The sequence below is a fragment of the Sapajus apella genome, unplaced genomic scaffold, assembly GCF_009761245.1.
Source record: "Sapajus apella isolate SASKATOON/1434 unplaced genomic scaffold, GSC_monkey_1.0 scaffold107, whole genome shotgun sequence".
Classification (NCBI taxonomy): domain Eukaryota; kingdom Metazoa; phylum Chordata; class Mammalia; order Primates; family Cebidae; genus Sapajus; species Sapajus apella.
Window position 1 is genome coordinate 2,501,918 of NW_022437047.1, and position 7,882 is coordinate 2,509,799.

Below are 7,882 nucleotides of genomic sequence, written 5' to 3' on the forward strand. Positions count from 1 at the left end.
CCTTCTGAAACTATTCCAAACAATACAAAAAGAGGGAATCCTTCCCAAATCATTTTATGAGACCAACATCATCCTGATACCAAAACCCAGATGAGACTCAACAAAAAAAGAAAACTTCAGGCCAATATCCATGATGAACATAGATGCAAAAATCTTCAGTAAAACACTGCAAGCTGATTGCAACAGCACATCAAAAAGCATATCCATCACAATCAAGTAGGCTTCATCTCAGGGATGCAAGGCTGGCTCAACATATGCAAGTCTATACATGTAATTCACCACATACACAGAACCAAAGACAAAAACCACATGATTATCTCAATAGATGCAGAGAAGTCCTTCAACAAAATTCAACAGCCCTTTATGCTAAAAGCTCTCAATAAACTAGGTATCGAAGGAATGTATCTCAAAATAAGAAAAGCTATTTACAACAAACCCACAGCCAATATCATACTGAATGGGCAAAAACTGGAAGCATTCCCTTTGAAATCCGGCACTAGACAAGGATGCCCTCTCTCACCACTCCTATTCAATATAGAATTAGAAGTTCTAGCCAGAGCAATTATGCAAGAAAAAATATAAATAAAGGATATTCAATTAGGAAAGGAGGAAGTCAAATTGTCTCTATTTGCAGATGACATGGTTGTATATTTAGAAGACCCTATCATCTCAGCCCAAAATCTCCTTAAACTGATAAGCAACTTTAGCAAAGTCTCAGGATACAAAATCAATGTGCAAAAATCCCAAGCATTCCTATACACCAATAACAGACTTAAAGAGAGCCAAATCAAGAACAAACTTCCATTCACAATTGCCACAAAGAGAATAAAATACCTAGGAATACAACTAACAAGGAACATAAACGACCTCTTCAAGGAGAACTACAAGCCACTGCTCAACGAAATAAGAGAGGACACAAACAGATGGAGAAACATTCCATGTTCATGGTTAGGAAGAATCAATATTGTAAAAATGACCATACTGCCCAAAGTAATTTATAGATTCAACGCTATCCCCATCAAGCTACCAATTACCTTCTTCACAGAGCTGGAAAAAAATACCTTAAACTTCATATGGAACCAAAAGAGAGCCCGCATAGCCAAGACAATCCTAAGCAAAAAGAACAAAGCCAGAGGCATCATGCCACCTGACTTCAAAGTATACTACAAGGCTACAGTAGTATACCAAGTATATAATTTTGCTCTCTGCTGTATACGAATGCTTGTGATTTCTGCACATTGATTTTGTATCCTGAGACTTTGCTAAAGTTGCTTATACTTTGCTTACTATCAAAACAGCATGGTACTGGTACGAAAACAGAGATATAGACCAATGGAACAGAACAGAGGCCTCAGAGGCAACACCACACATCTACAACCATCTGATCTTTGACAAACCTGACAAAAACAAGCAATGAGGAGAGGATTCCCTGTTTAATAAATGGTGTTGGGACAACTGGCTAGCCATGTGCTGAAAGCAGAAACTGGACCCCTTCCTGACACTTTACACTAAAATTAACTCCAGATGGATTAAAGACTTAAACATAAGACCTAACACCATAAAAATCCTAGAAGAAAACCTAGCAAAACAATTCAGGACATAGGCATAGGCAAGAACTTCATGACTAAAACACCAAAAGCATTGGCAAGAAAAGCCAAAATAGACAAATGGGACCTAATTAAACTCCAGAGCTTCTGGACAGCAAAAGAAACAATCATTAGAGTGGGCTGGCAACCAATAGAATGGGAAAAAAATTTTGCAATCTACCCATCTGACAAAGGGCTAATATCCAGAATCTATAAAGAATTAAAACAGATTTACAAGAAAAAAACAAACCCATCCAAAAGTGGGTGAAGGATATGAACAGACACTTTTCAAAAGAAGACATATATGAGGCCAACAAACATATGAAAAAATGCTCATCATCACTGGTCGTTAGAGCAATGCAAATCAAAACTTCATTGAGATACCATCTCACGCCAGTTAGAATGGTGATCATTAAAAAATCTGGAGACAACAGATTCTGGAGAGGATGTGGAGAAATAGGAACACTTTTACACTGTTGGTGGGAGTGTAAATTAGTTCAACCATTGTGGAAGACAGTGTGGCACTTCCTCAAGAACCTAGAAATAGAAATTCCATTTGACCCAGCAATCCCATTACTGGGTATATACGCAAAGGATTATAAATCATTCTGTAATAAAGACACCTGCACACATATGTTCATTGCAGCACTGTTTACAATAGCAACAACCTGGAACCAACCCAAATGCCCATCGATGATAGACTGGACAAGGAAAATGTGGCACATACATAACATGGAATACTATGCAGCCATAAAAAATGATGAGTTTGTGTCCTTTGTAGGGACATGGATGAATCTGGAACCCATCATTCTCAGCAAACTGACACAAGAACAGAAAACCAAACACCACATGTTCTCACTCATAGGCAGGTGTTGAACAATGAGAACACATGGACACAGGGAGGGGAGCATCGCACACTGGGGTTTGTTGCGGGGGCCAGGGGAGGGACAGTGGAGGTGGGATGGGGAGGTTGGGGAGGGATAACATGAGGAGAAATGCCAGATATAGGTGATGGGGGGATGGAGGCAACAAACCACATTGCCATATATATACCTATGTAACAGTCCTACATGCTCTGCACATGCACCCCAGAACCTAAAGTACAATTATAAAAAAAAAAAGATATTCAACATCATTAAACACTAAGAAAATGCACATCAAAACCACAAAATGAATCCTGGCACAGTGGCTCACACCTGTAATCCTAGCACTTTGAGAGGCCGAAGCAGGAATATTGCTTGATGTCAGGAGTTCAAGACTAACCTGGCTAACATAGCAAGACCCCATCTCAAAAAAAAATAAATAAAACCCACAAATGATATCTTGTCACCCCTCACTAAAATGACTAAGTTTTTTTTTTAAAAAAAACAATGTGTTGGCAAGGATGTAAAGAAACTGAAACCCTTATACATCCCTGGTGAGAATGTATAACGGTGAAGCTGCAGGTGGAAAACAATTTGGCAGTTCCTCAAAAGAGTTAAATATAAAGTTACCATATAACCCAGCACTTCCCATAGTAGAGATATACCTAAGGAGACTAAACAAGCTGGGTGCAGTGGCTCACACCTGTAATCCCAGAACTTTGGGTGGTCAAGGTGGGCAGATCACCAGATCAGGAGTTCACAGCCAGCCTGGCCAACATAGTGAATCTCCATCTCTATTAAAAATACAGAAAAATTAGCCAGGCATGGTGGCATGTGCCTATAGTCCCAGCTACTCAGGAAGCTGAGGCAGGAGAATCGCTTGAACCCAGGAGGCAGAGGTTGTGGTCAGCCAAGATCACACCACTGTACTTCAGCCTGGGCAACAGAGTGAGACTGCATCTCAAAAAAAAAAAAAAAAGGAAAAGGAAAATCCACAGCTAACATCATACTCAACAGTAAAAAACTGAAAGCTTTTCCTCTCAGGTAAGGAAAAGGCAAGGATGTCCACTCTTGCCACTACCATTCAACATAGACTAGAAGCCCTAGCCAGAGCAATTAGACAAGAAAAAGAAATAAAAAGGCTTTCAAATTGGAAAAGAAGTTATCTGTTTACAAATGACATGGTCTCATAAATAGAAAAACTTAAAGCTATTAGAATTAACGAATTCAAAGTTACAGGATTTTTTTAAAAAATCAGTATACAGAAATCAAGCGTGTTTCTATACATTAACAATCTGAAAATTATCTCATTATAAAAGCATCAAAAAGATCACAGTTGTGCTTAACTATAAAGAAAAAGCATTAAGAGAAATAAAATGTTTAATAAAAACTTACAAAGGGGGCAAAAGACTTGTATACTCAAAATTTCAAAACACTCAGCCAAATTTAACAAAACATAAATAAATGAAAACAATCTTGTTCATGAATTTAAAGATTTAATATTGCTAAGATTTCCAGACTATTTAAAACCTAGAGATTAAATGCAATCTCTATCAAAATTTCAATGGCATTTTTTATAGAAATAGGAAAAACTATCTTAAAGTTCCAATGGAATCTAAGCCTGGTGCTGTGGTTCACACCTGTAATCCCAGTACTTCGGGAGGCTGAGGCTGGTGGATAACTTGAGGCCAGGAGTTCAAGACCAGCCTGGCCAACATGGTGAAATCCCCATCTCTACTAAAAATACAAAAATTAACTGGAGGTGTTGGTGCATGCCTGTAATCCCAACAACTTGGGAGGGTGAGGCAGGGGAATCACTTGAATCCAGAAGCGGAAGTTCCAGTGAGCCAAGATGGTGCCAGTGCACTCCAGCCTGGGCTACAGAGTGAGACTGTCTCAAAAAAAAAACAGAATTCCTGTGGAATCTCAGAGAAAAACGAAATAGCCAAAGCCATCTTGAAAAGAACAAAGTTGGAGATCTCACAGTTTCTGATTTCAAAACTAATTATAAATCGATAGTAATCAACACAGCATGGTATTGGCATAAAGACAAACATATAGAACAATAGAACAGAATACAGAGACCAGAAATAAACTCAGGAATATGTGGTCAAATGGTCTTCAACAAGGGGGCTAAGATCAGACAATGCAGAAAGAACAGTGTCTTCAAGATGTAGAGTTGGGAAAATTGGATATCTACATGCAAAAGAATGAAGTTGGACCCTTACCTTAAATGAAAATTTACATTTAAGTCATCCATTCATTTTGAGTTAATTTTCATATTCTAAATTTCATATTATACTTTTAGGTCTTACATTTAAATCTCCCATTCATTTTGAGTTAGACCTAAAAGTATAACACTCCTATAAGAAATCATATGAGAGGATGGTTTGTCCTCACTTGTAAAGTGGAAAAATGGAAATCATAAGAGAAGCCAGGCATGGTGGCTCACACCAATAATCCCAATATTTTGGGAGGCCAAGGCAGGATGATTACTTGAGCCCGGGAGTTCAAGACCAGCCTGGGCAACATAGGGCAGCCTCATCTCTATAAATAAAAATAAATAGGCTGGGCATGGTGGCTCACGCCTGTAATCTCAGCACTTTGGGAGGCCAAGGCAGGTAGATCACAGTGTTCAGGAGATTGAGACCATCCTGGCTAACACGGTGAAACTTAAAAATACTAAAAATACAAAATATTTTATATTTATAAAATCTCCACTCAAAATACAAAAAATTAGCTGGGTGTGGTGGCACATGCCTGTAGTCCCAGCTACCCAGGAGGCTGAGGCAGGAGAATTGCTTGAACCTGGGAGGTGGAGGTTGCAGTGAGCCAAGATCATGTCACTGTACTCCAGCCTGAGCGGCAGAGCAAGACTCAGTCTCCAAAAAAATAATAAATAAAAAGAAATCATAAGGAAAAATCTTCATAAGGTTAAATTGTCCATGATTTCTTGGATGGACACTAAAAGCTCGGGCAACAAAAGCAAAAACAGACAAAAAAGACTATATCCAATGTTAAAACCTATGTGGATCAAAGAACGCAAAGTGAAAAGGTAACCTGTGGAATGGGAGAAAATGTTTGCAAATTATATCTGATAAGGTGTTAATATCAAGAATATATAAAGAATTCCAACTGAACGCTGTGGCTCACACCTATAGTGCCAGCAGTTGGGGAGCCCAAGAGTTCTAGATCAGCCTGGCCAACATGACAAAACCCTGTCTCTACAAAAAATACAAAAATTAACCAGGTGTGATTACACACGCCTGTAGTCCCAGCTACTCGGGAGGCTTAGAGGGGAGGATCACTTGAGCTCAAAGAAGTTGAGGCTGCAGTGAGCCAAGATCGTACCACATTACTCCAGTGTGGGCACAGCAAGAGACCCTGTCTCAAAAAATAATATATAAGAATTCCTATAACTCGACAACAAAAAACTTGAACAATGAGCAAAGAAGTTGAATAGACATTTATCCAAAAAAGGCATACACATGAAACGATGCTAATATCGCTAATCATTAGGGAACTGCAAATCAAAAACACAGTGAGATATCACCTGACACCCATGAGGATGGCCATTATCAATGCAACAAAAAATAACGTGTTCATAAGGATGTAGATAAATGAGAATTCTTGTACACTGTTGGTGGGAATGTAAAATGGTACTGCAGCTACGAGAAACAGTAGGAAGTTTCCTCAAAGGATGAAAAACAGAATGATTTATGTCCAGCAATCCCACTTCTGGATATATAACCAATAGAATTAAAAGTAGGATCTCAAAGACATATTTGACCATCCATGTTCATTGCAGCATTATTCCTGATAACGAAGAGAAGCAACCCAATTGTCCATTGATAGATGAATGGATAAACAAAATGTGTCATATACATTAAATGGAATATTATTCAGCCTTTAACAAAGGAAATCCTATCACAGGCCACAATGTAGAAGAACCTTGAGCATGTAAGTGAAATAAGCCAGTTACATGAAACAGATGCTGTAGGATTCCACTTATGTGAGGTACGTAGAGCAATCAAACTCACAGAAACAGAAAGTAGAATGGTGGTTGCCAGGGGGTAGGAAAAAGGGAAATCAGAAGTTGCAATTCAAGAGTGCTACAGACCAAACTGTGTCCCTCCTAAATTCATGTGTTGAAGTCCCAACCTCAACAGGATTGTATTTGCAGAAAGACCTTTACAGAACTAACCACGATTAAATGAGGTTATAACTGGCCAGTCATGATGGCCCACGCCTGTAATCCCAGCACTTTGGGAGGCCAAGGCAGGTGAATCACCTGAGGTCTGGAGTTCGAGACCAGTCTGGCCAACATGGTGAAACCCTGTCTCTACTAAAAATACAAAAATTAGTCAGGCATGGTGGTGGACACCTGTAATCCCAGCTACTCGTTAGACTGAGGCAGGAGAATCGCTTGAGCCTGGGAGGCGGAGATTACAGTGAGCCAAGATCGTGCCATTGCACTCCAGCCTAGGCAAAAAGAGCAAAACTCCAACTCAAAAAAAAAAAAAAAAGGTTATAACTGTAGAGCCGTAATACAATATGGCTGATGTCCTTATCGGCAGAGGAAGAAACGCCAAGAATGTGCATGAACAGAGAAAACGTCCCCCGAGAATGCAGTGGCAAGACAGCTATCTGCAAGCCAAGGAGACGCCTCAGGACCTCTAGCTCCAAAACTGAGAAAATAAATTTCAGTTCTTTAGGCTACCCAGTCTGTGGAATTATGCTATAGTAGCCAGGACAAGAAAACACACAAAAAAACTATGCTTTCAGGTTGAAAGATAAAAAGTTACAGCTATCTGTTACACAACAATGTGTTAACATTACAGAACTAGACACTTAGTAATTGTCACGATTGTAAATTAAAGTTTTCTTTTTTTTTTTTTTTTTTTTTAAAGACGGGGTTTCACCATGTTGGTTAGGCTGGTGTTGAACTCCCGACCTCAGGTGATCTGCCTCCCTTGGCCTCCAAAGTGCTTGGATTACAGGCGTGAGCTACCACGCCCGGCCATGTTTTTTTCTTTCTTTTTTCATTGGGTGAAGGGACTCCCACAAGGCTAGTCCTTCTGCTCTTAAATGTTTTATATTTACAATTAAAAATAATTTTAAAAACACTCCCCTTTGGGCTTGAATGATAGGTGCTTCTTTCACTAGTACCGCTCCAGAACTCAATGTGCTTATTGTTCATTCTCCTTTCTATCACACTGATTTTGCATCCAAGGAAAGAAGGCCTGGATTGAAGTCATAATTAAAAAAAAAAAACCTTCCTCCTCCTAAATCTGAAGCCCTGGTGAGCTTCCCAGCATGTGGAGCATAATCTGAAAATCTTCACTAAGAGGTTATTCAGGTAATGTACTGTCATCTGCCTGTGAATCTGGATTTAGAAAGACGATTTTTTTTTTGAGACAGAGTTTCGGTCTT